This window comes from Ursus americanus, chromosome 14 (assembly GCF_024610735.1).
Source record: "Ursus americanus isolate L20-20 chromosome 14, mUrsAme1.1.p, whole genome shotgun sequence".
Lineage (NCBI taxonomy): Eukaryota > Metazoa > Chordata > Mammalia > Carnivora > Ursidae > Ursus > Ursus americanus.
This window is the reverse complement of record NC_142140.1, coordinates 13082079-13096221: the sequence shown is the minus strand read 5'-3', so window position 1 is coordinate 13096221 and position 14143 is coordinate 13082079. Positions and strand designations below refer to the sequence as shown.

Below are 14143 nucleotides of genomic sequence, written 5' to 3'. Positions count from 1 at the left end.
GCATTCAACAGACATCTGAAATTGCACTTCTATATCTTTATATTTAAATGCAAAAATGCACCCTAAAACAAAAGTGTTCGTGGTATAATCCTATCTAAAATGCCAACTTCTCTACTGGCTCATTGCACTTCTGAAACCAGAATTAGAGAACATTTGATTTAGATCATCTGACTTCCAATGTAATTCATCACCAATTAGACTTTATTTGTGCTTTCCCACAAAAGTTTTCAATTTCTTAAAAATCCAGCTAACTTTTATATGTCCAATGAGTTGCAGTGTTTAAAAAAAAAAAGGCACTGTTAAAAAGCTTTTAAGACATAAGTTCAAATTATACAAATAATTTTTGGTTTGCTTTCCATCTTTTGTGTTCCTTTCCTTCAAAATGGGATCATAAGTTGAGGATGAATCTTGCCTATCTCTAGCAAAGCTTCTTTCTGTTGTTCCCATATTTTCATGGCTACTGAAATCTCAATTTAGATTCATATCACCCTATTTGTCCTATATAATACATAAGGCAAAAAGACAGCTTCCTGGGAATCTGCAATTGTTTAAAAAGTTATGATCATTCAACTTAAGGTGAAAATCTCAGACGTGAATTATTTACATGTTTCTACCTTTTCAACAAAGTAACATTCGGATTAGATGTGGGATTTGGACCTTTTTGGACTATGGATTGGTTTTGTTTATTTTGGCTTTTTTCTATCAACAAATCTCAGCACCTTGCCTTTTGGTTATAAATGGCTCTGAATAATCTGGGAAGGGAATTACAAGTCTCAAAATACCAAGCAATGAATAATTTTCCACTCAATTATTTTGCCTAGAGCTCAGTAGTGGTAGCACAAACCCTAGTGGCAAAAGTATGTCCTTAAAATAAATAATTTCCATTACATTTTTTCAGATTATAAAAGTATCACTTGCACTTAGGATAGCTAGAAAACACATTTTCAAAAAGGTTATCAAAACAACCCATAATTTACTACCTAGAAACAAAGAGCTATCACTTATTTTTTTATTTTTCTTTTTACAAACAGAAGGAAGTCAAAAATATTGAAAACCTCAATTAACTGTCATGCTCAAGGGAAGGGGTGTAGATGTGGTGAGTTGGAAAGTTTTCTCAAATGCCATAATATATGTATTGTTTTTGAAGCCATAAAAAAATACAGTAATCTGTTTGCCTAGCTCAATAATTAATGAATAAAGCATAATTAATAACTAGGAGCTCTCAGTCTCCTGGGTCACCAGGGTAAAGAACAATTTTATAGTGGGGGTGAAGTTATAGAAGGAATAGAATAGCACTTGAAAATTAAAATGTTTACATAGGACCAAGCAGATAATATAAATAAGTAGGTACAAAAGTCCTGTCTATAGAAGACAATCAATAGACGCTCACTACTCAAGTCTGGCTCATTGCTGCCATGCCAAAAAAAGAAAAAAAAAAAGGAAAAAAAACCCTAGTATTAACAAATTCTCCTACTTTTTGTTGTTTTTGTTGTTCCTTCAAGAGAAGCCAGATATTCGTATCTTTACGTGACATCTTCCAATTTAAAATTTTTCAATTAAATATTTTTAAAACATGTTGGCCAATCTACATGACTATAGCCTAAGTTGGCCTGTCAATTATCAGTTTGCGGCCCTTCTTATCAAAGACTGAGTTGAATCTGGGTCAAATCTAGACCATATTCTTGATTTATGGGACATTGCTGGAAAGAAAGTAAGCTTCCAAAACAAATTTTAATATTGAAGCGGACTTTGGGGTTCACTAACCAGTAGGCAGATGAATAACACACCACCCCTCAAAGATGTCCACACCTGTGAATGGTCCCCAGAACCAAAGATCCTCAGAACCTGTGATATGTTACCTTACATGACAAAATGGACTTTGCAGTTGTGCTTAAGGTTAAGGACCCTGAAATGGGATGATTTTCCTGGATCATCCTGGTGGGCTCAACCTAATCATACCTGTCCTTAAAAATAGAAAAGGAAGGCCCAAGAGTAGGTCAGAGAGATACCATATGAGGACTTGACCTGCCATTGCTGGCTCTGAAGATGGAAGAAAGGAGCCATAAGCCCGGGAACATAGTGGCCTCTAGGAAAGCAAGGTAACAGATTCTCCCCTGGAGCCTATAGGAAAAACAAAACAAAACAAAACAAAAAAAATACAGCCCTGCTAACAGCCTGATTTTAGCCCAGTGAGACTCATATTGGGCTTTTGACCTACAAAACTTTAAGATAACACATTTATATTGTTTAAGCCACTAAATTTATGATCATTTGTTATGGCAGCAATAGGAAACTAATACAGTTTATCCTAGTTTGACATTTTACAGATTAGGAAACTAAGGTCCAGAGTATAAAGACAAAGCTCTTAGAAAAATACATTTCAAGATTCCCAGGCCAGTGATCTTCCCACTGTACCAGCCCATGGTGATTGATTTTGTGTTTGCCTTTACGTGATTTTCGCATAAGAAAAGTGATTAACCTGCAAAAGGGAGGAATGGAGGGGGAGAGAGAAGGACAGAGAGAAAAGGAAAGAGAAGGGGTGGGGGAGAGGGACATGGAGAGAGAAATATTCTGTTTAACTAGGACTTACTAGACTTACTAGGGCAGTAATATTTGGTTTGGGACTCACAGCTAGATAAGAGGACATATAATTATGTAGAGGGAAGAAGGAGATGTATTAAGATTAAAAATGCAAAGCTGCTTCAATATATAATCAGTCTACCTTTTTATTGTTACTTAAATGCCTGCCTCTAATCCCTAGCTGTCTAACCAGTTTGGAATTTGCAGAAATTGAAACAGCCTGGGCATGGGTTGCACGTCCTGCTGTCTGTGAAGGATTTGTAAGAATCTGTTAGCCCAGGATTATGCACATTTTCTGTTGGCTTGGGTGTCAACCATCTGCAATATAACCGGAGCTGTAATATGCCTGCCGAGATCATGATTGCAATCACAGCTCAACGGCAAGAGCAATGCCAGAGTCAGCAGCGTGAAGGACATCAGAGCTCAAGCCTGCTTGGAAAATCTGTCCACTTTCACTTCTGTTCCCCCTTCCAGGGTGTAGTAGAAGAACAGCGTGGTGCCACATACAGACTTCTCCCAAAGGTCCCACAATTAGTGTCTGTGCTGCTGGCACCTTACACTTATATAGAGAGACAGCTGGTAGGGACAGGAGATGCTTCTGCTCTTTGGTCCTAAAAGTACACAGTAAGTCTACAAATAAGGCTGTCCTTATTTATTTTAGACAGATTCCACTAGGAAAAATATTCTGGGATAAGAACAAAAGGAAGAAAACCAAGCATGTGACATGGCCTTCCGTTCTGTCTCAAAATGGTCAAAACTGACCACATCTCCAAACCTCTCTGTACACTCAGAACCGCTGTAAGCAAAAGTATGTCCATACTATGTCTCATCCCAGGCATACAGTTGAAAGGCAGGGTAGCTGCCCCTTTCTTTCCTAAAAACTGACCTTGAGGGTACCTGTAAGTGCCCTTTACTTGCCCAGGTAGGGGGAAGCACATTGCTCAGCAGAACCTATAGTGCATAATGGAGAGAGCTGAGCCCAATCTTAGCCAATCCTTCAAAGTTCATTAAAAATGCCATGTCCAACATTACGACTTCCCAAACCATTTCAGTTCCCTTTCTTTTTCCAGGCTTCTTCCTTTGAGTTCAAACTCTAATACCCAGAGTATTTCTCTATATGCACTCATCAGTAACAGAAACACAGTTAAAAGTAGCCAAAGCAAAAAAAAAAAAAAAGTATATATATTTATATAAATATAAATATAAATATAAATATAAATATAAATATAAATATAAATATAAATAAATTATATATATATACACATATATATATATGTTTGTGGACAGACATAACTAAAAAATTCATGACCATAATGCCAATTTCTAGCATGGCTGGTGGTTAAGCAAAGTATTGGTAATCTCCCTTTCTCTCTAGCTCTTGGTTCTGCTTTTCTGCCAGTAGGCTTCATTCTTACCTAAGTGATAGCAAGATGGCTACCAGCAGCTTTGGGCTTATATTCTATTTTCTCAGCAACCCCAGTAGAAAAGCATGCTTCTTTTCTAGAAGTTCCAGCAAAAGTCACAGAATTGAGTCTGTGATTCTGAATGGCCTGGCTTAAACACATGCCCATCTCTAAACCAATCATCATAGGTAGGACAATGCAACTGCTCATTTGGCTATGCCAGGAACCTTCTAGATGTAGCAATAGTTCAGTTAAATACTGACTGTAGGCCCAAGAGTAGTTTGTTTCTCCAGGGAAAACCAGAATGCTACATAAGGAAGAAAAACCAATGAATGCCAGGCTGGCAAAAACCACGAAAATCCACATCTGCCCTAACCCCTAGCCAAACTGACAGCAGTAGCTCTACGACAGGAGGGGACTCATGGTTATGTTTTCCTCTCTGTTTCCAAACTTCCCATAATGTTATTCTATTGTCTTTATTTTTTAGATGAGGGTGGAAAGCATGGAAAAAAAGGAAAGAAAAGCAACATAAATAAATGTAGATATGATAATGTAAAGGTCAAGGATTTTCTTCAGAATAGGAGAATCTCCCATTGGTAATAGATATCACCCTTTTCGAACTCTCTCCTTGTATATTATCTCATTCGATCAGGTTTAAAAGTCATTCCTTCCAAGGGCGCCTGGGTGGCTCAGTCGGTTAAGCGTCCAACTCTTGATTTCAGCTCAGGTCATGATCTCAGGGTCGTAAGATAGAACCCTGTGTTGAGCCTCACATTGGGCCCTACGTCTGGCCATGTGGGACCCAGAGTTGGGCCTGCGTCGGGTTCCATGCCCAGCTCTACACTGAATGTGGAGTCTGCTTAAGATTCTCTCTCTGCCCCTTGCCTACCTGCTCTCTCTCTCATTCTGTCTCTCTCAAGTAAATATTAAATGTCACTCCTTCCAGAGATGACTAAATAAGACAAATGGCATCATGAACTTGTCTTTCAAATGTTTCTGCTTCCCTAAAATGTATTGCTCTGACACCAAGAGCATGACTCCAGAATAATTCAAGGAAAAGGTGTGTAATTTTTTTTAAAAGAAAAAAAAATTCAACTGGTTCCAAACTCTATGGGAAGAGATCTAGAACTATACAATTCCCTAGCCTAGCAGATTCAAGACCCTCCTAGATCCTACTCCAACATGTCTCTCTAGTTTAGTCTCCTAGTACACTCAAACATGTACCCAACACTCATCAATAATGTCTATTTCTCAGCCTCCTCTTTGCCTATAAAGCCTTCTCATCTTTAAAGCCCTACATAAATACCACATTTTCTAGGGAGCATTCCCTCATCCCCTTAAACTTTTTTGAGCTCTCAAAGGACACTATGAATATTCCTTTCTGATCTTTCAGTCTGCCTTATATTATAGTTATGTGCTCTAAGTGGGCAAGGCTGTGTCATTTTCTACATATTTATAACCTTTACCACACTGAAGACTGCAAATGAGCTGTTTATTTTATTTCACTTTATTTTATTATATCACTGAGTGATAGAAGACCCAAAGAAAAGAAGAGAGAGTTGTTCCTTCAAAATCTACAGACAAGAAAATACATAGCAAATCTTTAGTATTATGCACATAACATTTTCCAGGGAAGTCTAACATTTTATTCCCTTTGACTAGTGGCAAAATACAAGAAGAAAAGAGTTATGAACTCTGCTAATAGGAAAAAAAGATCTAAGAATGAAAGGGAGCTCTCCTCACTGATCAGACCTCAGCAATCATCTGAAAGAGGGAGGCGAGTTAAAAATAAAGCTCTCACCCAAAAGGCAGCCAGGATACAACCCAGTTACTTACGCTGAGCCAGCATCTTTCCAGAGCCACTTCCCAGGTGGTTAAATACAGCCATGCAGTCCTCTGGGCCAGAGCCTGAGCTAATTAGGGAGTCTCTGGAAAGGAACATTGAGACTTTTAATAAAAGAGCCACCACAAGCCACTGTATTGGTATTACACCTCTTCAAAATGCCAGTCCCTTTCTGACCAACAAGCATCACCACATCAACAAACACAGGAAAGGGGACCTTGGGGTGACAGTAATTCTGTGTGCCATAAATGTTTCTGTGATCTGCAGCACCAAAATCCTTTTTTGTAAAGGAAAAACAGAAGGGAAAGGTGCATATATTATTTTTCCATAGATATGTTTTGTAAATGTCTAACTCAGCTGCCCTTTGACTCTTTCAAGTCCTTTTTTCTTGAGAGAAATAACATCCCATTTAGGTTTTCCACAAAGCTTATTAATTTGAATGATAAAACAGATACTATTACAAAGTACATCACTGGAAAGTAGGCTCCTTGTAAGTGGTAGGGAGATGTCAGAGAAAGACAGCCCTGACTCTCTCAGACTATAAACAGATACTTAACCAATATCAGATGTCATTACAGCAGTAATGTCTAACAAATTTGAATCCAACTCTCATCAGTTAATATTTAGGAGAAAACTGTCCTCTGCATATGGTGAGAACAGGGACAGCCATGGTTGTGCTTATATTTTTGAATTATTGCTTGTGTATTCAGAGAATCTCAAGGTTGACTATCTACCTTAAAGATAATCTTGTAAAACGTTGAATCCACAGACCATAAAACTTATGTAACACATTATTGTTCCTTTAAAATTCCTGTAGTTATTTATAAGTGATTGCAAGTGTGGTTTATCAACTTTTCTTTTGGCAATAATGATTAGGATTCCTCATATATACAGAACACTTTATAGTTTACAAAACACTTTTTCACAAATGAAACTATCTAAATTCTTACAGTTGTATCTCAGTTAATTGCTCCAAGCCTGCCTAACTATCCCCAAACTGCAGTATTTCATAAAAAAGCAAATATTCCAAATCTTCCCAATTTATTTTTACATATTAAAATATGATCTTTTTAAAGAAGGAAAGAATTGGGGCGCCTGGGTGGCGTAGTCGTTAAGCGTCTGCCTTCGGCTCAGGGCGTGATCCCAGCGTTCTGGGATCGAGCCCCACCTCAGGCTCCTCTGCTAGGAGCCTGCTTCTTCCTCTCCCACTCCCCCTGCTTGTGTTCCCTCTCTAGCTGGCTGTCTCTCTCTGTCAAATAAATAAATAAAATCTTTAAAAAAAATAAAATAAAGAAGGAAAGAATTATAAGATCACATTTCAGAAATGTGAGTGTTTTGGTTCATTTTTAGCAACATATACTTATCCAAGTATATAATACAATGCATTGGAACCCTTAAATGCAGAAATATAACTTTAATTTAGTTTACTCATAAATTATAATTAAAGGATTTTTAGTAGATACCTGCAAATATAAGGCAATTTTAACAAAAGCGCCATACTTCAAATTATTTGGCATATGCAGAAGATAGAGCAGAACTAACAGGAAAGAGCATTAATAAAGGCCAGAAGTAAGGGAAAGGAAGAATGAATGGGAAAGTAGACATCCTGATAATCAAAAATTCAAGTTTCCCAAAGCCCAACAGTCATGCCCAAACACAAAATGGGTAAATTCCTTATGTAGAATAATTTTGGAAGTCATGAAGAAGCTAACAAACACTCCATCAGATCCTTCCATTTGGCTAATTAATGCCTTAAATTCCACCAGAAATGCATTCCTTTTCTTTGAGGATTTGGCTCTATTAGATTTCCATTCCTTTTAGGATGTAGTGGGAAATGTAGGGTGTATAATACAAGCTGCTCCTGGTTATCTATATTCCGTGTAACTGGCGATCTAAAACAGGGAAACTTTTGGAGGTGAGGAGCTGATGAATAGATAATGATCCCACACTGACTGAGTGTTATGTGCTAAGCATTTTATAGCTACCATCTCATTTAATCCTCACATCAATGCTATGAGTTAGGTATTCTTAACCACATTTTATATATAAGGAAACCGAGGCTCAGAAAAGTTAGATGATCTACCCAAGGCTCAGGGGGAACAAATAAGAACCTAGAGTCAGAGCCGGACCATTAGGAAAGATAAACTGACACTAAACTGATACTAAGCCAATGGCTTTGGGTTCCTTAAAAAGAAACTTCAGTTCTGAAAGATTTAATCATTGAAGCATGATGACTGACTCTTTAAGTGATTAAGTGGCCCCAGGTCTGAATCTAGAAGAAAACAAGCAGGAAGACCAACAGAGAAAATGTCTCCCTCTTCTCTTCTCTTTTCTCCCCTATTCCCTACCTCACTCCTTTCCTCCCTCCCCAACACCATTCTCTCACACACACCACTTAAATTCAAAGCACACTGATAAAGAGATAGAAAATTTAAACTGCCCAATAAGCAATACATTTATAATTACACTTCCTAATTCTTTAGGATTCTGCCACAACAAGGGTACATATTTACAGAGACAAGGGGAATTGAGCATAAGGGGAATTTTAATTCATGGCAAGAAGAAGGTCATCAAAAAATAAATGGCACCGAACTTTGCCTCAGATTTGAACAAAGTACACCCAGCTTGTGGGAAGCTCCCTAAATATAACTCATATTAAAACTTCCTCAGATCTGATAGCAAGATATTTCCTGGTTTTGCCAAGCAAAGATGTTCAATAATTTAATATTGATATTAACAAAGATGAAGGGAGTGGTTATTTGAATTTCACTTTTTAAGAATTTCCCTAGAGGGTTTTATATTCCTAAACTACAGCATTTCACCCAGAAGAAGAGTTTTGGACACCATAAAATAAAACCAGATCATGCAGGATGGAAACTGGTCAACTAGATCTGACTTCACTAATAATGCAAATTGTTAAGACAAATAGAAAATAATGTTAAATATGAATAATTACACACATCAAAAATTGTAGTATTAAAAATGACTGGAAATGCAGAGGAAGAAAACAAACCCTGGAATATGCCAACTCGGTCACTGAAAATATCATTGTTAGGCTGATTTGCCAATGTTAACACCTATTACCAATCACATTCATGAGGATCTATAGTGGTTTTCTTAATGAATAAAAGTTTTTAACTCCCTGAAAACTGGAAATAACCAAAGTCCTATAATAGAAAAAGGAGAGCAAGATTTAGTTTAAAAAAATTTTTTTTTATCAAATTTTAGGCCTTATTCTCCTTGGTATTCTTAAACCAAGCACTCCAACTCTTACACATGATGCATTTCCACCTATAAGAAGAACAAACTAGATAAAGTCGGGAGTCTAACAGTCTCTGATTTTATATCATCCTTGACTAAATTTTTAAAAACACACTTTGTTCAAATACTTCTATACTATCAATGGAAACACTAATTAATCAAAAAATAAAAGCACAGCCTGTGCTGAAAAATGTCCTTAAAAAAAAGTTTTTTTTTAAAAAAAAGAAGTTCCTTGGAATTCTGCTGTTATTACAGTATACTAAATGAAGTTTATTCCTATGTATTCTACAGATCTCTGGATGATACAGGAAGAGCCAACAAAAATAATTATTTCAGAAAACAAAGTGCTGGAAATTTCAGAAATAATTAAATTCTTCTTTATTCTTACTACATGGCTGCTAGTTTAACTGGCATCTCACTGCCCTCTCTTGGTAGATTAAAATAACAAAAGCTGAATTCTTTGCAGGGATTGGAATTTTGCTTTAAGCTTCAAGAAAATAGTCTGATTCTTGCCAGTAGGGGGATCTACTTAATAAGACAAGTGTCAGTGTAATCTGTGATATTTAAAAGGTAGCAATTTGTTACTTTCAAGGCTAGTTTCTTCCAGGAGCCAACTTGGTAACATGCAGAAAGTTTACTAGGGATGCTCACTGGGGATCAACCTTCTTCTGGAGAAAAAGAAGAAAGAAGGCAGCACCTGGGCTGTAATGCAGTTCCTAAAAGAGCCTCATTTGACTCCAAAGCTCTGAAGCTAGATAGCCCTTTGAAGTAGTCTTGAGTTGGGGCAAGAAGACTTGCTTCAACCAGTTATTGGATACTGACTGCCCTGAGAAGGGGCTCTGACCATGGGCAAGGTGACTCTTTAGTCAGGGGCAGTTTCTGGAGAAGGCTAACACCTGAGGACTAGCACTTCTGGAAGCTAGAGCAATAAAAGACCCTTCAGTCCTGAAGGAGAATCGGAGGTGTCAGATCACAGTATTTGCTATATACTGTCGTTAATAACTTTCTGTTTCTTAATAAACACCATATAACTAACCTTACAATAATTACAAAAATCAAAGGTAATAAATACAGGAAATGGTACAGCCACTTTGGAAAGCAGTTTGGTACTTCTTTTTAAAAGTAAATATAAATTTACCATGTGAGTCAGTAATTTCACTCCTAGGTGGAAGAGAAATGAAAATGTATGTCTGCACAAAGACTTACACAGAAAAAGTTCATAACAGCATTATTCCTAATAGACAGAAAATGAAAACAATTCAATGTTAAATGGGTAAACATAATGTGTTCTATCCAAAAACCGGATTAATATTCAGCAATTAAGAAGGAACAAAGTATCGATACATACATGTTACAACATGGATGAACCTCAAAAATACTATGCTAAGTGAAAGGAGACAAAAGCAAAAGACTACATATTTCCGATTCCCTTTATATGAAATGTCTAGAAAAGGCAAATCTATAGAAAGAAAGTAGAACGAGGGTTGCCTGAAGCTGGAGGTGGAAACAGGAAGTGACTGAAAATGGGCATGAGCAATATTTTGGAAGCGATGGAAATGTTCTAAAATTGGACTGTGGTGATGATAACACTGTGTAAATTTACTAAAAATCTTTGAACTATATGCTTAAAGTGAGTAAATTTTATAGTAAGCAGATTATACGCAAGGAAGTGGAAGGAAGAAAGGCAGGCAGGCAGGCAGGAAGGGAGGTATCATTCATCATGCACTAGGTGGCATGACCTGATAGGTAGGTCTTTTCTCCAAACATAAGACCATAGAGTTAAAATAACAGCCTAGTCTGAATCTGTCAGAATATGTCAGATCGGCAAGTCTTTGAACCTTGATGTTAATAAATGAATTCATTTTGGGTAAGGGTCAGCATAGACCAGGACTCATAAACATTATGACAGACACTTCCCTAAGGCAGCTGGTAGGAAACCAGCCTATAGATCATACTAAAAGCAAGCAAACAAAGTAACAAACAATTCTAAGATACATATATTCAATGTACCTCTAAAATTTCCAGCTTTACCCAGACTGACAAATAGGATGGCTCTTCCTAACTTATATATATATGTGTGTATGTATATATGTAATTAATAATATAATTGATAATTATAATTAAGTAAAATTATTAATGACATTAAAATTATTAATTAGTAGTAATTATTATTGCTTAATAATTATTTATCTTAAATATTATTTAATAATATATACCTGCACATAAGTATGTACACTTAATAATACATATAATATATATTTATATATATACTTAATAATACCATGTTTGACCTACTTCTTCCTTCATGATTGCCCTTGATGTTTACTGTAATTTTATCTCAACAAGACACAGAACTCATATGGAGCTAAGAAAAGAGTGAGAATGATGAGAAAGAAGAAAAAGGAATCTAACCTCAACTGAGAACATACTACTTTCAGCACTGCCTTAGGCATTCTTCATATACCATTTAGTTTAACTACAATTCTGTAAGGAGGATAATTATTTTTATTTAATGAAAGAGAAAGCTGAGACTCAGAGGATTAAGCAATTCACCTGAGGTCACCCAGCATGGCAATAAAACAACTATGGATAAGACTATATAAACCAGACAACACACAAATATTAGACTCCTTTGTGATTGTCTTTGTGATTATCTTTTTGGAGTTATACAGTGAGACTCTGCCCCTATAAATAGGGAGGGGGCTCCCTTGGGGGAAAAAAAACTGAATACCCTGTGGCAAAATATCCCAGGGAGAAGTTTTTCCTGAACTTGGAATTAATCTCTGAAAAATTAAAAAAAAAAAAAAAAAAAAAAAGCTTCTGCATGGTCAATTTGCCTAAGACACCAAAGTTCACAGAGCCCTAGTATGATCATGGGATATGAGCTGCTTCTGGACACAGACAGGACAGAAGTTAAACAGGAAGCTGGCCTGTGGATTCTCTAGAAGCAGATGCTAAGATGGTGTTTGGGTGCAAAGGGTTTATTAGGGAACGCCGCCAGTGAAAGGAAGAATGAAGAGGCAGGACTGGGTAGAGGAAGAAGGCCAAATGTGATGCAGGCCTGATAGACCCCTGACCAACCTGGTGGGAATCTCCGAAGCAGGTAATGCCCATCACACTTGTCCTGTGCTGCATCTGTGTCCACCACACCTAGGAAGAGACCCTAGGGTAGTTTTGGCTTTGTGACTCATTGAAAATTATTCTCCGCACTGCACATCCATTTCATTAGAGTCTAGTCTCAGTTTGTGATGAGAGCAATAGAAGAAGAACCTGTGACCAGGCTAGAATAATAGACGCAGGAGAAATAGAGGCCAGAGAATGACTTCGGCTGCAAGTACAGGCTGTCTCAGTGTATTGAAATAATGGTGTGTTTTGTCTCCTGTACAAGGAAGTTCAGAAGTAGAGCAATTCCAGGGTCACCTGGGTGGCTCAGTCGTTAGGTGTCTGCCTTTGGCTGAGGTCATGATCCCAGCGTTCTGGGATTGAGCCCTGCGTGGGGCTCCCTGCTCAGCGGGAAGCCTGCTTCTCCCTCTCCCACTCCCCCTGCTTGTGTTCCCTCTCTCGCTGCCTCTCTCTCTGTCAAATAAATAAGGAAAATCTTAAAAAAAAAAAAAAAAAAAAAAAAAAAAAAAAGAAGTAGAGCAATTCCAGAGTTTGTATGATCAGGGCTCCAGCTTCACACCCCTGCAATGATCTTGCTTCTCCTCTCCTCTATGCTGGCTTTATCCTTAGGCTGATGCTAAAAGAAAAGCTCCAAATAAAACATAAAACAGGATAATGTCAAGAAGCAGAAGAAGCATGGTCTCTTCTGATATAACTTTCATAAAAACAAAACAAAAACTTTTCCCAGTGCCTGCTACTTCCACCCCAGCAGTCCTTCCCTCACGACTTCTTGGCCAGAACAAATAATACGTCATCCTTAAACCAATCACTGACAAGTGATTCATTTAAATTATCACCACTGGCTCACTCTAATCAGGGTCTACCTGCTATACTACAGATGAGGCCCACTTCCCCTAAAGCACATAGCTCTGAGAGGAGGGGTGGATATTTGGACAAAATCAGAATTCTCTTAGGAAGAAGACAAAAGCAAAATGTTGGTTGGGCATACAACCAACACTGTTCCCTATATAAAAGCTCTATTGCTGAAATCAGCAAATGTCACCCAGCCAAGCAACTCTGCTGCAAGGGTCGGAAGTAGCAGAAGCAGCAGCTTCAGAACAAGAACAGAAAAAGTCATATTGGCTTCTTTCTGCTCGTCTCACAGTGTCCTAAGAGAATGTGTATCCTAAAAACATCTCCCAGGAGACTAATTTCCCAAATCAATTTCATTTTACTGTGGTTCTGGTTACTTTATACATGACAAATAAAATATACGAACTCTGTCTGTCTCCCAAGTTCATGGGTTCAAGCACGGGGTGCGAATTTTTTTCAGATCCCAGCTCCCTTGGGGGAATTTAGTGACCAGACCCAACATCATTCTCTGACAAGAGATTTGAAAGGAACCTATACAAGAGACAACAGGGATGCTTAGGCCTAACTGCTGCAGGAATGGGCAAAAAAATACTTCTTCTTGCACTTCCTAAAACTAAAGCTATATGGCAGCACACTGTGAATATGTAAGTTGACTTAAATGAACAAATAGCCTGAAAAGATATTATGTGACTCACCAAACAATAAATGTTGAACTGATCTCCCTAAATACTATTATTACATGAAAAAAATACAACTATGTCTTCTACTATGAGAAATAAGAACTTTTAAGCATAATTAAAAATCAGTAGCACATTTCACTAATACTTTATTATAGAAATAGCCCTATTTTTTTCATTATAAGAAGAAAATAAAAGAAGAAGTTCTATTCCTGTGAAAATAGTTTGTAACTCCAGTTCTGCCAGTCACTGAATGGAACACTTAAGCTGTTGAAGGTCTCCTCATTTTTTTCATTTGTAAAAAGCTGATGATTTCCAGGTTCCCTCTAAGCCTATCAGTCTAGGACTGTAAGATATACTTGATTCCAGGAACCAGTAATATTATGCTATATGATAAATTTTGT

At 37.3% G+C, this 14143-nt stretch overlaps 1 long non-coding RNA gene across 1 annotated transcript in view; it reads right to left on the bottom strand.

The window, feature by feature from the left end:
• LOC123799163 (uncharacterized) overlaps positions 1 to 14143 on the bottom strand; it is a 601123-nt gene that overhangs the window by 556654 nt on the left and 30326 nt on the right. The window contains exon 2 of the long non-coding RNA XR_015726632.1: positions 5820 to 5911. This is a non-coding gene — a long non-coding RNA (uncharacterized LOC123799163). The remainder of the gene's footprint in view (positions 1 to 5819; positions 5912 to 14143) is intronic.